Source organism: Lissotriton helveticus, chromosome 6 (genome assembly GCF_964261635.1).
Source record: "Lissotriton helveticus chromosome 6, aLisHel1.1, whole genome shotgun sequence".
Lineage (NCBI taxonomy): Eukaryota > Metazoa > Chordata > Amphibia > Caudata > Salamandridae > Lissotriton > Lissotriton helveticus.
The window spans coordinates 1,726,328,988-1,726,346,546 of NC_136067.1; positions in this window are offsets into that span (position 1 = coordinate 1,726,328,988).

A 17,559-nucleotide genomic window follows, 5' to 3' on the forward strand; every position below is an offset into this window, starting at 1 on the left:
TATCTATGAGCAAAATTACTATGTAACACAAAAAAGTTGCACAGTATACTATAAGTCCGACTTTACATTATAATCAATTTGGTACTAGTTTAAGAATTACATATAAAAATGAATAATGTCTCAAACAATTTTCGAATTATTAAATATCAATTTATTTTTGAGATTCATTTTCCAAATTAAATATAACGTCTTACATTTGACTGTCCGAAATGTCCTCATTTTGAAGGAGGAAATCCACAGATTCTACACATTGTAGAAGTTCATGGTCTCGTGATTCGTCCATGAATTCAATGTCATTTGGTTCAATGTTTTCGTCATTGTTCTTTGCAAGGACAATTTCAAATGAAACTTTTTGTTCTCCTTCCATTTTGGCTGAAATTTGCATTAAAAAAAATATATCAGTAGAGAAAGGGCACTGTTGGGTTTAAGTTTAGATAGGTAGTTTTTAACAGTGAATTTATCTTTGGGCAGTGTATGGTATCAGACTGGAAGTAGAAATATAAAAAAGTGTATGTGATGAAACCTAAGTGAATTCATAATTATACAAGACAAGCCTAAATCCATCCATAACTATAACAGAGAAGTCTATCTAAATCTATAACTATTACAGAGGGATAGTATATAACTATCAGAAAAAGTTTTCCATATTAACTTAAAGTGCACAATATACTTCAGTTTTCAAAATAACAACTTACCTTTAAAAATAAGTTGAAGTTATTAGTGAAAATCCTTTTGAAATGTACACCAGGAAGTAGTAGTCAAAATGGCTGTGTTTCCCTCTCTTTCTTTATATATATTCATGTACATAACCAATCAAAAAAAGGTAAAAAAAAGTAGAAAATGAAAGTAACATTTTAATTGGTTGTCAATTCTAACACTTCAGATGTGTTTTTGTGAAGTAATTTACCTCAGGGTATTTAGAGAGGTCTACAGGCTAAATGGCTCAATGGAATTCCATCGAATTTGGGAAAATGGTAGGGATTGGTATGTAGTATGAGCTATTCTATATTTGGTGAAAGTGTCTCCGGTGGTTTTTATGTAAATTAACTTTTATTATTTTTTTGGGAGCGCTTACCGGTGCGCGCCCCGGTACGCGTACCGGCAGCGCTACGGGAGTCCTCCATTTTGTGTTTCGGTAGATTTGAGTCAGAAAATGGCGGACAAACAACGTTGGGAATGGGTATAAGGGGGCACGGTAGGCACTCCCTGACCCTCTAGGTTTTCTGAGGGGGTCTTAGGAGGCCCATATAGGCCAAAAAAAAAAATATTTTTTAATTTTCGCGGGGGGAGCGCCCGGTACGCGCACCGGGAAGCGTACCGGGGAGCGTACTATGGTGAAAAATAGTGAAAAAAGTTAGAAAAAGATAATCATTTGGAGTGATCAGAGATAGGGTAGTCCTGAAAAGGGATTTTGGGTTCTGTGGCTGATTTAGGTACCTACAAGTAGGTACCAATGCACAGTCTTAAATTCAGGAGGAATATTCTATCCCCCTCATCTGAAAAGTGCACACCATCTCCTCTGTAGCTATCTTGCATGTTGTAACGCAAGTTATTATTGTATTTTGAACCCATTCCATAGTCTGTCATGTAAGCCGAAACAGATTTATTCACATGTTTCCGTGCTTTCTCAAATTGTGGAGAAAATTGATTGGACCACTTCCATTTCTTTCTTGGGCATATATTGGAATATACCAAGGCAGTTTGAGGAAAAAGTGCCATCAATGGATCAAAGGTGTCCTTTAAAAGCATTTCCAGACCTACCCCAGTCAAAGTGCCCAAGTCATTTCCTTCACAGTACACAATTAAAAGGTCAGGGTGTGGCAAATGCAAAAAGGTTTTCACCAATGGTATCAATTGGTGACATCTCAATCCTCTCTGGCCAATCCATTTAATCATCACATTTGGTAAGTCAAGGTATTGAAAATTTCTGGTAGCTGCATACCTTTGAGCCCAGTGGATATAGCTATGTCCAATAATCCAGACAGAATACATGGTGAGAGGAGGTTCTGGTGCAGTCAGATGAAGTGTAGAAATGAAATGGCAGTTGGAACAGTAGGAGTTTGCAAAAAAAAACCTGTGGAGTTTCAGGGATTGGTAGATTGAGATAGTTGAAAACTGAAAGTTAGGGTGCATGGTTGTGTTCTGTGTAAGAAGTAATTTGAATGGTTAAAAAAAAGTTATTTAAAGAAACATTGCACCAGATAAGCTGGTGTATTGAGTGGTCAAACACCCTTGCTCATTTGATTTGCAACATTGTAGAATAAACTTTTAACCCTGGGAGCATATTCAGTTTGTTTGCATAGAGGAATTGTATTTTGAAAAATAGTGAGGTTTCAGTAATGACATGGAATGCTTGTATATAGGACCTGTGCTGTGTTTCCTAAATGTGATGTCAAAAACGATTTTGGGGAAAACGAATGGCTTTTACATTTTTGAGTATAATGTGGTGCAGAGGTTTAAAAAGTGACGCATCTACCTACATGCGTCATTTTTTAAATATGGCGCAAAAAGGTACATGTTTTATGCCGCCGATGCGTCACAAAAAGTGACGCATCAGCAGTGCAAAACTGACACAGGGCCTCATAAAGGAGATTCTTTTTTTTTTGCACACTACTCCAGTTTATTCCTGTCCACTGCACTCTTGGACACAAGCCTCACCTTTTGTGCTCCCCTGGACAGTCTTCATCTCATCTGCACTCCTTCTTAGGTGTCAGAATCCTATCACATGGGGAAAGCTCCATGTGAAAGCGTTTGCCTCAGTCTTATCCCTGCTGTGAGGCAGATGCTTGTACATAGGACCTGTGCTGTCAAAAACGATTTTGGGGAAAATAAAAAAAAAATAGATGCGTCACTTTTTAAACCTCTGCGCCACATTATACTCAAAAATGTAAAAGCCATTAATTTTCCTCAAAATCGTTTTTGACATCACATTTAGGAAACACAGCACAGGTCCTATGTACAAGCATTCCATGTCATTACTGAAACCTCACTATTTTACAAAATACAATTCCTCTATGCAAACAAACTCAATATGCTTCCTACACTGAGTTAACACAGGTAACATCATTGTAAAGTACATTACACTTGACGGAGGTATAATGTGGTGCAGAGGTTAAAAAAATGACGCATCTACCTACATGCGTCACTTTTTAAATATGGTGCAACAAGGCATATGTTTTATGCCGCCAATGAGTCACAAAAAGTGACGCATCAGTAGCGCAAAACTAACGCATGGTTTTATAAATGAGGCTCATCTTTTACTTGCACACTACTCCAGTTTAGTCCTGTCCACTGCATTCTTGGACAGAAGCCTCACGTTTTGTGCTCCCTTGGACAGGATTCATCACATGAGCAGTCCTGCTTAGGCCTCATATTCTTTTTTTAGAATGAAATTTGAAAAACAGAGATAAGGTGATATGTATAAGCTTTTCATTACACTACTGAAACATCTATAGGGCAAAGTAATGTGTTTTACATTTTTGAGACAGAATAAATTGTGTGTGCATGATTACATTAAAAAAATTTGATCTTTTCACAATCATGTCACCTGTTTCACCTGAGATTAGGAAGTAGATTGTGGAGATGAGGTGAGGCATGTCCAGAGGGACAGAGGAGGTGAGATCTATGTTCAAGACTGTAGTGGGAGAGAGGCCTTTCCTGGGAAGCATAGGTGGTGAAGCCTTTGTATAAGAGTGCAGTGGACTAGACTTCATGAAGTCTATCCCCTACTAGACTCTTAGACACAGGTCTCACCTACTTTGTACCTGTGGACAGAGCTGTGTTCCACTACACTCTTCAATACAGGCCTCACCTTTTCTGCACCCCTGGAGAATCCTGACTTGATCTGTAATCCTGAATAGACTGTTTGGTTTTTGTCATTGCTTTGTTGTGTGGTAATAGTGATCTATAATGTGCTATTTTTTCTTTAACACAGATTGAAATCAAGATTTTAAGAGTAAGACAAAATGCCTTCAAGGGAAAGGCGAAGAAAAGAAGATAACCGCAAAAAAACAAAAAGAGCAACGGAATTACAGCACTCCTCCACAACAAAGACTTCAAAAAACAGGAAAGAAGCTCCTGGTAAGAAAACTAAGTCTTTCTTATGGAACATATGTAGAACAAAAAAAAATGTTGGACAGCATGTAGAAAAAGAGAAGGAGAGAGTAAGTTTGAAAAGGAAGGAGAGGCCCTCAAAAAATGTTAGTACTGGAGCAGGAGAGAATAATATGTATCGGAATAGAAGGCAGAATCAGTTTAGAGACATTCGTAAACGAATGTTTCGCAATAGGGTGGTTTTAAATTTGTTAAAAAACATTAGGAAAGGTAAACAGAGAGCTGCTTTTTATAAGAAAAAGAAAAGTGTAGAGAAGATTGTTGATCAGGCTTTTGAAGTTAAGAAAAAATTATTTATTTTAATAATCAATAGAATTAGGACACTTAACAAGACAATTGATGTTTTCAAATCAAACAGTAGATGGAAAAGAGTAATTAATCGGACTAATTTTTGTAAAGTTATTTCGGGAGAATGGATGCACAGTTCAAGTTGTGAGCCATTTTTTAATGAGGAGAGTTACTTCCAGGATAATAATTTAGTGCATGCAGTTGACACCTGTGGTCGAGCGTATGAAGTGAAAGACGGTTGTCCGATTGAAAAAGAGAAACTTGTGCCTAGAGAACCAGAAGAGGTGTTAACTGATGAAGTTTTAGGGAGACGTACTAAGGGTCCAGTGTACATTTGGAAGTGTAGTAGTATTTGTAGTGTGCGACAGGAATCAATTGATTTGTTTTGTAATTTCTTACGTACATATAGTAAGAAAAGTCTAAAGCAGAAAGTGAAGTTGTTGCAAGACTTAGATCCTTGCAGAGTGAGAGAAAACACAGGTTTGCAAGGGCATTCACTGGCTTGTCTTTCTAGAAAAGTCTGTCAGAGTGTTTTTCATCATTTTAGGATGTTAGCAGTGCATCATACCAAAATGAGGAAATTAGTGAGAATGTTGTATTATGCAAAAAGTCCAGCACTTAAGCTTAAACAATTAAACAGTGCTCTTTTGCATGGAACTGAATTAGATGTGAAGAAGATTTGTGAAGAAATTTAGATTTGTTATTTTGGTGAAAAAGAGGACAGTGTAGAAATTGACACAGCAATTCAAGGTAATGTGGAAGACAATGTACAGATTTCAAATACAGAAAAGTTTGAGCAGGAAATTACCAGGTTTAAGGTGAAATCAAGTGAAAGGCCGAATTTTACTTGTGTGTGTTGTCGACGAAGTCATTATAAGCATCAAACTAGATTAGTTGATTTACCTGTAAAAAGTGAAAAGATGAATAATTATGAGTGGAAAGATTTTGCAACTTATTTGTGGGTGGAGAATTGTTTTGATTTGAGTTCTGATCAGCGTATTTGTAAATATTGTTATGATAAATTAAATCAAAACAGAATGCCTGCTAGAGCTGTTCATAATAATCTGGAGTTGGTAGACATTCCCCGTGAATTGATGGATTTAAATACATATGAGTCTATTTTGATTCAATGTGTCCATCCTTTTCAGGCAATTGTTCGCAGATTTGCAGAGAGGATTAAAGGGAAGAGTTGTTTATTTGCCCCTAGATTTAAAAAAAAAAAATATTGATGCAATTGGTATAGAAAAAGTAGAAGAGGAACCTTTAGTTATTCTAGTTAATGGGGTTCCGACAAAGAGTAAAAAAATCTGGCAAGATTTAGTGGATGTTAGGAAAGTCAAAAAGGCAACGTTGTATTTAGTCAAAAACAATGAGTATTACAAAGATGTATGTGTTGCAGCAGAGGAAACAGCTGCAGATGAAGACAGTGATTGTTCAGGCGGCCAAATTGAAAAAGTTGATGTGTCTAGAAGTGAAGAAATATATGAACATTATACTGTTCATCCTTTGCATTCCAAAGAAGTAATGGGGAATGCAATTGAATTGTTTCAAATGAAAGCAGCAAAAGGAAGTCCCATTAGTGTATGGGCACAATGTTTTGAAGCTCGCTGTTTTCCACAGCCTTTTCCAACAGGTCGAGGTGGACGATATGACGATCGACCACTTCAAATTCCTGCATCTGAATATCGAACTGTACGATTATATGCTGAACATCCAAGGTTTCGTCAATGCATTCCCTATTTGTTTCATCTACTGTATGAAAGTGACTTGTCTGGGCTTTCTTATGCAGTAAACCATATACTGAAAAGTAGAGCACATCTGCAAAATGTTTCGGCGAGGGACTTTATGGAGAAAGTGAATCTGCAAGATAATATTTTAGAATCTCATCTAATCAATCTCATGGCATGTCAGCATGGTACAAACGAGTATTGGTACCGTCGCCATGGGGAATTGAAATGTATGCTAAGAAACTTAGGAACTCCTACATGGTTCCTCACTCTTAGCTATGCCGAGTATGCATGGGAGGACTTACTTCAGTTTCTACGAGAGGCAAATGCAAATATACAAAATATAGAATTCAAAACACCTGGAGAACTGTGTTCTTTGGATCAAGTGAATGTATGCAGATATTTCAATCATAGATTTGAAGCTATGATGTCTTTTATTACCAACAAAAAAAATCCTCCCCTTGGAGAGGTTTTGGATTTCTTTTGGAGAAAGGAGTATCAAGCGAGAGGTGCTCCTCACATACATATGTTGTTATGGATTAAAGATGCACCCAAATTTGGAACAGATTCGGATGAGACAGTGATGAGCTTCATTGAAGAGTATTCAACACGTGCTGTTCCGAAAACTACCGAAGAAAACAGTTTAAGGCAAAAAGTTTTATGCTTTCAATCCCATCGTTGTGGAAAGTACTGTCGTCGAAAATTCAGAAACAAGGACAAGTTCTACACAAAATGTCGTTTCGGCTTTCAACGACCAGTGATTTCTAAAGGAAGAGTAAATAATTTGATGTCTTCTCTGCGACATACTGTGACGAGGAAATCACCAAAAAATACATACAATTTAAAAAGAAACGAAGAGTCCAAGTACATCAACGACTACAACCCAGTGATTTTGTCCATGTGGAATGCTAACATGGATATTCAATTCGTTGCTGACAACTCTATTGCTGTGGCTCGATATGTGACGTCTTACATCACAAGAAAAGAAAAGACAGAACTGAAGGAAATGTGGGAGGACATTTCACATGAAAAGAGCCTAAGCAAGAAATTATACAGTTACAGTCTGAAGATGTTGTCGCATCGAGAAATTGGAGCATATGAATGTTCTGATCGATTGTCGTCAGCAAGTCTCTATGCGAAATCTAGAACCATCATTTGGGTGAGTCTAGGTCTTGCTGCAACACGAAATCAAGTTTTGAAATCTGTACAAGAGATAGAGTATTTGGCGGAGAAAGAACCAGAAAGTACAGATATTTTGAAGACAAACATGTTGGATACATATTATCCAAATAGAAGTCCTCACCTTGAGAATGCTTGTCTCTATGAAGTTCTGCAAAGATATATTTATAAGAGGAACATCAGAGAAGATATCAATAATGGAATATATGGAGTCATTGGATGTGAAGGATGTCTAGTGAAACAGAAAAAAAGTTATTTGATTAATCATCGAAAATTGAGTTGTGAAAATCCAGATAAAAGAGAATTTTATTATTTGGCTCTTTTGCAACTCTTTAAACCATGGCGAGAAGAAGAGGAACTATTGGAGATTTTCTCTGTTATGAAGAATCTTTTAATGCTACGAAGGATACCATAGAATGTCTTGTTTTTCCAAATTATCTGCAAATGTTGAATGAAGAAATAGAGCAAGAAGCAAAAATTGCTGCAGAGATTGCAAGAGACAGTTCTCAAGGCAGTCAGAGTTCTGCTTCATTGAGTCAGGATCCACTAGGAGGACTAATTATCCAAAATGAAGCTGCCACTGCCATGGATGAGGTGGAAAGAGCTATGGAGCAAGCTCAAGAGGATTTAATTAATTTAGAAGATTTGGTGAAACAATTAAACCTTGAGCAGAAACTGATATATGACGAAGTCACAGAACAGGTTGAACATGGATTGAGTCATGAGAAGAAAGAGTGCTCATGTACATCATTTAAGCCTGTCCGTCTGTACGTGAGTGGAGAAGCGGGAACTGGAAAAAGTTTTCTAATTAAAGCAATTGCATCTTATCTGCAGAAAAGGACTGAATCACCACTGTCTTGTGTTGTTACCGCTCCAACTGGGCTGGCAGCACATAATATTAAAGGGATTACTTTACATCGTTTACTGATGCTGCCAGTGGAGCATGATAACAAATTGCAATATCACAAGCTATCTGGAGATGCGTGTTCCGAAGTTTCGAGAGTCCTGAAGAAAATGAAACTTCTTATCATTGATGAAGTATGCACGGTGTCAAATATAATGCTTGCTTTTGTGCATTTGAGAATGCAAGAAATTCTTAGAACAGACTATGATGTTTTATTTGGAGGAAAACATATTATTGTTTTTGGAGATCTTCTGCAGTTGACTCCAGTGAAAGGACAACCTGTGTTCAAAATGCTCATGCATGAAGATACCAGGAAGTGCCTAGGAAGCATTGGAAACGTTAATATATGGTTAAACTTCAAATATGCAGAACTGCTTCAAAATATGCGGCAGGCAAAGGATGAAGATTATAAAAATATTTTACAAGATGTAAGAGTAGGAAAAATAAGTCAGCAAGGGAAAGAAGCTTTACATGGACGCTTAATTTCAAATTTGTACCCAAATGAAAACATTCTTCCAGAGAAAATTTTTAAGAAAATTAACAAGAGGAAATCTGCCATATGTTTGATGCCAACTCTGAAAGAGTGTTCCATGTTCAACAACAAAATGTTAAATTTAGAAAATGAAGAGATAGTGAAACTGGAAGCTACAGATAAAATAGAGCATATGGGAGCAACAATTGTTTTGTCTGAAAATTTGAAATCAAAATTGGTTTCATTAGAGAAGAGTATATCTAAAACTGCTGGTTTTGAAAAGACTCTGAATGTGTGTTTGAATTGTCGTGTCATTTTGAGAAGGAATTTAAATGTTGAAAGAGGTCTGGTAAATGGAGCAATGGGTCATGTTGTTGGTTTTGTGAATTACAAAAATAGAGATGGAATTGAAATTTTAAAAATTAAATTTGATGGCATTGATGAAATAGAACAAATTTGTCGTTGTTCAGCTAGATTTTTGCTCGTGAAAGACTTATATGTTCGCCGAAAACAGTTTCCTATTTGTTTGGCATATGCAGTGACAATTCATAAATCTCAAGGTTTAAGTGTAGATAGTGCTTTGGTGAACATTGGAAGTTCTGTGTTTAAAGAGGGTATGGCATATGTGGCATTATCACGAGTCAGAACTTTATCAGGATTGTACTTGATTGAGTGTGATGAAACAAAGATTTGTGCTGATCTAGATTGTGTTAAAGAATACGATAGGTTAAGAAGAGAGTATGCTCCACATTTGCCTCAATATCCTCTGATTGAAAAACGTGTGGTAGGCCGAAAAAGAAGAAATGAGAGTAATTGCAGTGAGGTAGTAGCAAAAAGACAAAAAGTAGATGAAACTGTAATTGTAAGCAGAAGGAAAAAGGATTCTGTTGAGGATGTTGTTGGATTTCAGTTTGAAAACAGTTCTGGTGTCAACTTATGCTAATGTAGTAGTTAATGTTGTTTTTTTTCTTCAAAATTTACAAAAACAGATTGTCGAAAATCGGGAACAAACATTGTACTGTTTATTGAATTCTGTGTTAGAGAAATGTAGTAGTGATAGAGGAAAAATAGAAAGTGTTTCAGAAATTAGGAATCTTGTAGACATATGTTCAGGTCAAAATCAATTTTCACAGATAATTCAGCAGGATTGTCAGGAATTTTTAATGTATATGTTTGATGTATTGGAAGATGAAGGAGTAGATATAAAAATCTTTTTAACCTTTCTTATCAATGGCAACATGACTGTGATAACTGTGCTTCATCAAGTAGTACTAGAATAGACTCTGAAAGATTTATATATTTGACTTTACCAGACTGAAAATCAGTGCCTTTTAATAATCTAGTTAAAGCAGCGGATCACAATATGGTGTGTACCCAATGTAAGTCTACAATGCTGTCCACATTATTTCTACAAAATTATGGTCACTATGTCATTTTAATGTTCCAACGATGTAGACCTGATGGAACTAAATTGACAACTTCTATTAAAAATGTTGTGGCTTCTCAGTTATCGATATCAGGAAGAACCTTTGCAACTGTAGCTATTATTTTTCATGATGGTCCTTCTACAACATCAGGGCATTACACATGCTATTTAAAAACTTCTAAAGGTTGGACCCAATGTAACAACACTCATTTGACTTTCAAACAACGTTTGCCTTTTGGCTTTATAAATTCATACCTAGTGTTTTTACAGCCAAAATTTAGGTAAAAGTAATTGGCTAAAGAAGACGGGAGCAGTTAATAAAGGTTATTTTGCTGTTTAAAAATATATTCTGAGTAAAAGTGATCAAGGCAATATAAAAAATGGACTTGTCATATAGGTACTGTAAGTGGATCTCATTGTAAGTGATGTTAGTATTATACAAAATGATGAACATGAGTGAGTCAGAGATGGTTTTACAAATACTTAAATATTGTGAAAATGTTGTAGAGCCTTTCTTTCAGAACGTCGGGAAAAAGGTCATTTCAGAGTGCCTTAGAATTAATTTGAACATATACTCATATATCTGACACTATTTGGCCAAATGGAAAGGTGCAGGAATGAGTAAAGAGTCATGACTGAAAAAAAGGAGTATATGAAAATATTGAAAATATTTCAGATGTTCTTGGAGCTTTTCTTATAGAAAGTCGATGAAATGGATTTTTAAGTGAACAGCAAAGTACTTTCCAACGAGAAAAGGACCACCATGATACAGTATTTGGCCTCAAGGAAAAGTAAGTCAATCTAACTTTAGCATACATTTGTCATTTGTCAGTATTTAAGTTTTTTTTTAAAACACAATCTTTTAGATTGTGGTTTTTTTTCCCGCTGTCATATGATGAGTAATTTGAACTCACTGTTTTAAGTGAAATTCAATATATTCTGAGAACAGCAAAAATAAACTATGTAACATGTTGTACAAGTTATTTTATACTTTGGATTGTGTAAATTAAATTGTATTCCCATTCTGTGACACTTACTTTCCTTTTTCCATCCTCTTTCAGCTCTTTTTACTCATTTATAATGTCTTTCTCTCACTCTCTGTAAACCCCGTTCCCTTACTCCACTTCTTTGACAACCCCTCATTCTCATTTCAACTGTGTGTATCCCGTCTCTCCCTTGCATAACTTTTCAGCTTTCAGTCTCTCTGCTTTACTTCTCTTTTCCGTATTTTCCTCCTTTGCTCTTTTAGTAATTCCTGTTTACTCACTCAGCAGTATTATTGCACTCTATCACTATAAATCACCCACTCTCCCTAGCTTATCTTTGTTTGCTCCTTACTTTTGACCTCTTCTCTCTATTTTTCGTTCACTACTTCTATGTCCTCAGTGCCTCACTCTACTTGTGTTATTTTCACTTGTGTTTATCTACCTTCTATCACTTCTTTTACAACAACTTCACTGCTCCTCTCTCATCGTTCTTCATCCCATTTCTTTTACTCTGGTTCCATTACTATCCCTCATTTCCTCTCTTTCATTGTCCTGCTCTTTACTTTCATCACCAAATTATTTTCTCTCAGTACCACTGTTTTAGTCGTCTTCCCCTCTCTTTCCTTCTTTTTGCTCACTTACTCATTTTCTTTTCTCACTCATTGTACTCCACCTCACTCAGTTTTTCTCTTAGTGTGTCTACCTTATAACTTCCTCAGTCCATTTCCCTCAATCGTTGTATATTATCCTGTCTCCCTTCATCCTTTCACTCTATGACTGTTCTTCACTTACTCTCAGTTATCTTCTATTCCTCATTCTTCTAAATGCATCCTTAATTAGACTGTTTTCTGTCTCAGTCATTATCTTTTTACTTACTTCTGTTTCCTGATTTAGTTTTGCTAACTCGCATTGTTTTAGTATCTTTCTTACCTTCAGTTCATTTCTCTGTTCTTCTCTCTCTTTTTGTCAGTAAATCTATATGCCTTACTCTTTGTAATTTCCTCTTCTATTTCTTTTTCTCTCTTTTTGTCCTTCTACCTTAGTTTATTTCCCTTTCTGTGTTCTTCACTCTAACTTTATTTCTAAATAGAGCGTTATGATTTTTAACCTCTTCATTTGTATCTTTTAATTTAAAATACATATTTTACTAATTATAACTTATTTTTACTTCTCTCTTTCACAGATACAAAGTGTAGTTAAAAAATAATTAAAGTTATATTTATTATATGGTAAGTATGACTAAAAAAATATAGTTTGTCATCACCCTTTGCTTTAAGCCCACTAACATTTTCTCAATCTACCACACTCCTGTGTATTTACTCTGCTTCCCTCACTTATTCTTATTCTACATGTTTACTCCCCTTTTCCGATTTCCCATCTCATATTCAACTTCTTTCAATCCCTTTTCTTTACTTCACTTACCCTCTGTTCCCTTCCTTTGCTTCTTCACTCATTCTCTTTTTCTTAATTATTTACCTTACTCCTACACATACACCTCATCCCCCTTCCAACACATACACACCCTGTAACATACACCCCACACACACCACACACACACCTCATACACATAAAAAATCCTCCCACACACACTCCTCAAACAAACCCACACATTCCATACACACACATACATCGCACACATATACACCCCACACTCATACACTCCTCACACATATTTCACACACCCTCACCTCCACCCACACCGAAACACCCCACACAGCCACACCCACAGACACACCTTACACACCCACACCGCGACCTACACCCACTGACTCCCTATAAGTCACCCACACTGCATTACTTATCTTTTTTTGCTGTTTTACTCAAGGCCATTCAGGTACTGTTTCCTTTACTCTCTTTGTCCTCTCTATTTGTCACTCCCCATGTGTTATCCTAATTCAATTTTTCTCCCTCTTTCACCCCTCTTTACCTTTACTACCTGCTCTTTTCTCACTTTCCCTCATCGTTCTTCATTTATCGTGGTTCAGCCACTACCCTTCATTCTCCATTTTTTACTGTCCTTTCTTTTTCTTTTAACAGCCAATCACAGTCTCACACTATCTCTACTTTAGTGTTCTTCCTCTCTCTTCCTTTCTTTCGCTCCTTTAGTCATTTTACTTTTCTCACTTTCATCCAATTACTCCTTCTCTATTTTTTACTATGTAATAAACAATCCCTCTTTGGTCATCTTGTAGCTCTTTTTCTCTTAACATAACTCTGTTTGTGTCCTTCCCTCATGCTAACTGCTTCATGAAATTTTTGTTTCTTTTTTGGGGGGGCGCGCCCCGGTACGCATACCCTAAGGACAAAAAATTGACAGAGATCCTTTAAAAATATAGGTTTCATTTTATAAATGTGAGGTAGTTCTGAAAAGAACTTTTTTTTTATTCTTTTTGTTGTTTGATATTTTTTTTATTATTTTACTGAACATTTTTTTTTTTTTTGAACAATTTTATATTTTTTTGTGTTTTTTAAGGGAACAAACAAAAAACAGGGAAGTGGAAATGGCTCAACAGGAGCAAAAAAAAGAAAAGAATTAGTGCTTCCTTTTCTTGTTGCATTGGTGGTTGTCCACAGCATTATTTATTAAGGTGACACTAAGTTCACCATAACATAACGTTTTGCCACAGAAAATGCAAACATTTTTTATGGTGCCAAATTTTTGTTGTATATTTGGCACCATTCGGCGTGCTTCAGGACCAGAAAGTGAGTCTTCAGTAGAGGAGGTGCTGGCCACAGGGGGTGGGTTGTTCTGAAGTTCCTGTACTTCAGCGTGGGCTAAGTTATTGGGATGAAACCTCTCCATGTGGCGGATCATGGTAAAATTACCAAATGAATATTTCTTTAGGGGATTGCCCCTGGAGAGGACTGAGACACAAATTAGACAGGTGACTTTGGGGGCGTTCACCTTTTTTTTGTCTTCAGGGATTGAAAAGAATTGCCAAATATAGTGCACTTTAACGTGCCTTTGCATTGGTTCTTCATGCAGGAAGCGGCTTGATTGTTCCTCCTCCTCCTCTTCTTCCTCTTCTTCTTCTTCTCCTCCAAGGAACTGTGGTGGTGGACCTTCTTTTCTTGGTGGTGGTGGTGGTGGTGGGGGTGCACCAGCTGCAGCTACAAGTGATGCCATTGCAGTGATCAAAAATAGCTCTTGCTCTCTCAATGAAGAAAGTTAGAATGAGGAAAAAAGTGGGTGCTTTCATCATTTGGAGAAAAAAAATGATGAGAACCAATGAAAAGTGTTATTTTCAGGTCACATGCTATGCACACCGGGCCGCGCCGCGGAGCGCTTCCGGGTGCGTTTACGCAGCGCGTCATAAGACACATCGCGCGGCAACGCGATACGTCGCGCTTTTGCGACGCGCCATAAGACGCATCACGTGGCTACGCGATACGTCACGCTTACGCGACGTGTCACGATGTGGTTTTTTCGATCGCCGCAATAGCGCTAACGGGACGCTCCCCGGTACGCGCCCCAGGGCGCGCCGCAATATTGCGCTTACCTGTGCGTTCACCGGTAAGCAACCCGGGAGCGCCCCGGGTTAAAAATAAAAAATAAATAAAAAAATTGACATAATTATACAATATAAAATTCGCTTTAAAATTTATTATTTTTTATAACTATAAAGATTTGCTATTAAAAAACCATTGAAATTCACTGAAAAAAACATAGGTTTCACACCAGTTATATTTGGGAATTAGCATTAAAAAAACGATTAAATTCATTTAGAAAACCATAGGTTTCACATCAGTTATAGTTAACTGTTGGTGAATCAGTGCATGTGTATATAGATGGTGGAATTATTCAATTGATTGTAGTAACTGGTATGGGTATCTCCATTTTTTAAAAATGTTACTTTTTATTTTTGAATATGTGTTTCAAGGATTACATTTCAGTGAAAGGAGGTCTGTCACTCTGTCACAAGGATGGTGTCATCAGTGATGTCATGAGTGATGTCACTGACCATGTCATGAGTGATGTAATATGTGACGTCATCAGCAGTGCATTGCACGCGCAAGTTATAGTGAGTCCAACTAACAATAACGTGGGAATTTCATTGGTTTTATGCGAGTAAAACTTCCAGCTAACTATAACTGATGTGAAACCTATGGTTTTTTAAATGAATTTAATCGTTTTTTTAATGCTAATTCCTAACTATAACTGGTGTGAAACCTATGGTTTTTTCAGTGAATATATATATATATATATATATATATATATATATATATATATATTCACTGAAAAAACCATAGGTTATAGACCATATATAGTTAGGAATTAGCATTTACAAAACCTTGAAAATTCACTGAAAAAACCATAGGTTATAGACCATATATAGTTAGGAATTAGCATTTAAAAAACCTTATTTTACTCACACAAAACCATTGAAATTCCATATATAGTTAGTTGCACTAACTATATATTGCGCACCCGCAATCCACTGCTGATCATGTCACATATTACATCATTCATGACATGGTCAGTGACATCACTGATGACATCACTGATGACATCTCAAATGACATCACTGATGACATCACTGATGACATCATCCAGTGACTGTGTGTTTCTGTAAAGTTTAAATATGTTTTAGATATTGAAGAATGAGTAGATGTATAACTGTCTGGACGAAGGATTTAGTAGGTGCATGACTGAATGTATGAGTGAGTGATTAAATGTGTCTCACTGAGTGCATGGGTTAGTGACTAAACTGTCTTAATTTGTGCATCATTATGTCTGTTGTTCTGTAAACTACTGCATGTGTTGATCAGTAGCTATATGATTAACTATATGGGTTATTGATTGATTGTCCAAGTATTTGTATGGGAGACTGAGTGTGTGTGTGGCTGGCTGGGAGGTGTGTGACTCTGTGCAGATCAATGTGTACTTGTATCAATGATTGTATAAGAAAGTAAGTATGTGTTACTATATGTTTGAAAATGTAAGGTGCTCTATGTTTAACTGTATAGACAAGAAAATGGAAGTGTGATTGATTCTTTACAGGACTGACTAGGTGTGTGAGTAACTCCATGGATGAGTGGCAGAGTGTGAGTGTCTGTATAGGTGTATGAGTGCATATGATAGTGTTGTAAAGATGAGTGATTGTATGTATGAATGATTGTATGGGTGAATGAGTGAATGTGTGTGTAGACGTAGGAATCAGTGAGTACGTATGTAGTAACTAGTATTGGTGTGTCAATGGTTTCAAAAATTATACTCTGTATTTAACACTGGGTGAAACAGAGGTTATATTAAAATGTGAGGAGATGCATTGTATTGTCACATGAATGATATCATCAGTGATGTGGTCATTGATGTCAAATGAGATGTCATCAGTGATGTCATCAGTGATGTCATTTGAGATGTCATCAGTGATGTCATCAGTGATGTCACTGACCATGTCATGAATGATGTAATATGTGACATGATCAGCAGTGGATTGCGGGTGCGCAATATATAGTTAGTGCAACTAACTATATATGGAATTTCAATGGTTTTGTGTGAGTAAAATAAGGTTTTTTAAATGCTAATTCCTAACTATATATGGTCTATAACCTATGGTTTTTTCAGTGAATTTTCAAGGTTTTGTAAATGCTAATTCCTAACTATATATGGTCTATAACCTATGGTTTTTTCAGTGAATTTCAATGGTTTTTTAATAGCAAATATCATAAGCTGTCGAATGTCAAGTACGTGGTAAGTGAAAACATTTTCGTGTTTATGCACACTGATCTGCTTTGAATGGTGCCCCCCCCCCTCATTTCTATTAGGAGTACTCTCTCTTTGCAGATAGTGAAAGGTAGTTAACGCAGGCCTTTGCCCCCGTTGTAATCCGTCGTGCCTGCTTCTCTCTCCATTTGATTGATTGTTATCCAAGTATTTACTGTTTTAGAATTAGTTCTCTTTGGTTCATTCTCTATTTACAAACAAACACAGAGTCGCAATACTCTGTTTAGTCTTTGCAGATAACGAAAAATCGTGTAAAAAAAAAGAAAAGGAATCGAGCAAAATCAGTAGGCCACTAATGGGATCTCTTTTTGACCTCGCTAAAATAGAAACATTAGGAACAACCCCTCATGACAAATACAAAACTAGTGAGATGAACTGAACTCCACACAATGATGGCTGCAAAACAGCTCGGCTCCGCCACCCACCCCGCCCAAAATAACGATAAAGAGCGGCTGCCATGATTGGTTGCGGAATGGCCACAACGGAGCTACGAAATGGTGCTGCTCTCATGCTAACCCCAGCTTCGGTCAGAAACATCCAGAAACACTGTAGACTACCAATTCGATCAGTTCCGGTAGCGCCCCAATGTAACCCGGTAGAGAAGAACTAGCCCTCCCCTCTTTGACTGATGGTTCTTGTTGCCTGTCCCTTCTGTTGTCATTTAACAGAACTATTTAGCCTGCTGAAAGGGGTTGTGTTTCGACCGCTGGTTGGTGGAGACATTTTGACTATATTC